The sequence below is a fragment of the Nanorana parkeri genome, unplaced genomic scaffold (genome assembly GCF_000935625.1).
Source record: "Nanorana parkeri isolate BGI_ZX_2015 unplaced genomic scaffold, ASM93562v1 scaffold658, whole genome shotgun sequence".
NCBI classification, from domain to species: domain Eukaryota; kingdom Metazoa; phylum Chordata; class Amphibia; order Anura; family Dicroglossidae; genus Nanorana; species Nanorana parkeri.
The window spans coordinates 352304-353122 of NW_017306926.1; the positions used below are offsets into that span (position 1 = coordinate 352304).

At 41.8% G+C, this 819-nt stretch overlaps 1 protein-coding gene across 1 annotated transcript in view; it reads left to right on the top strand.

Moving 5' to 3' along the window:
- Nucleotides 1-819, top strand: part of KCNK10 (potassium two pore domain channel subfamily K member 10) — a 33065-nt gene that overhangs the window by 17922 nt on the left and 14324 nt on the right. The gene's annotated exons all lie outside the window — the stretch shown is intronic.

The window sequence follows — 819 nt, forward strand, 5'->3', positions numbered from 1 at the left end:
TGTAGAAGATTCCCCCGCGGGGTATTGCCTTTAGGTATTTTCTATCTCTCCGCCCCCTCAGTTCGATGTATAGAACATAATCAGCATGTAGCCGCTGTGCCCATGTGTATGGAATGCTCAGGTGACAGGAATTCTGAGCTCCGCTGATCCATTCTCTGGGGATGGAGAGTGACTCGGTCAAGTAACACATTGCGATAGTCAATCATCGTGGATGGAAAGGGTTAACAGGCAGTTGAACTCGACTTCATATTGGTAAATACCCCCCCAATGCACGTGCGCCCCTTGTGCCCCCTCCTGTGTTGCCTCTCTCCTGTGATCTCATCCTTTCATGAATTACACATGAATCACATCTGATCGTTAACAGGGTCCGCAGCTGCTGATTGATGTTGCTTCAATAATACGGGGAGCATTAAAAGGTTCCTGGTATTCTGCTTATTCATCTCTTTATTGGATCTTCCATGACGGCGAGATCTTCGCGCGCTACACTGCTGGATAAAAAAACACGGTCCATATTCCGATGGATTGCAATTGACAGAGTAAAATTTTAGGGCATCAAAAATAAATAAAAATTATGATAATATAAAAATTATGATATATATATATATATATATATATACACACACAGACCATTCCCAAACTATTTTAGTTTTCCTTTTTAAGACATTTTGCCAAAACACCATCAGATATAACCCATCTAAAAAACTGGCCATGTTTCCACACACAATTTTTCTGGAATCTGAAACAAAAGCATGGAATTATTTCCATGAATAGACTTGTGGTTTGCCATTCAACAATTCTGACCCTTCCCCCCCACCCCCC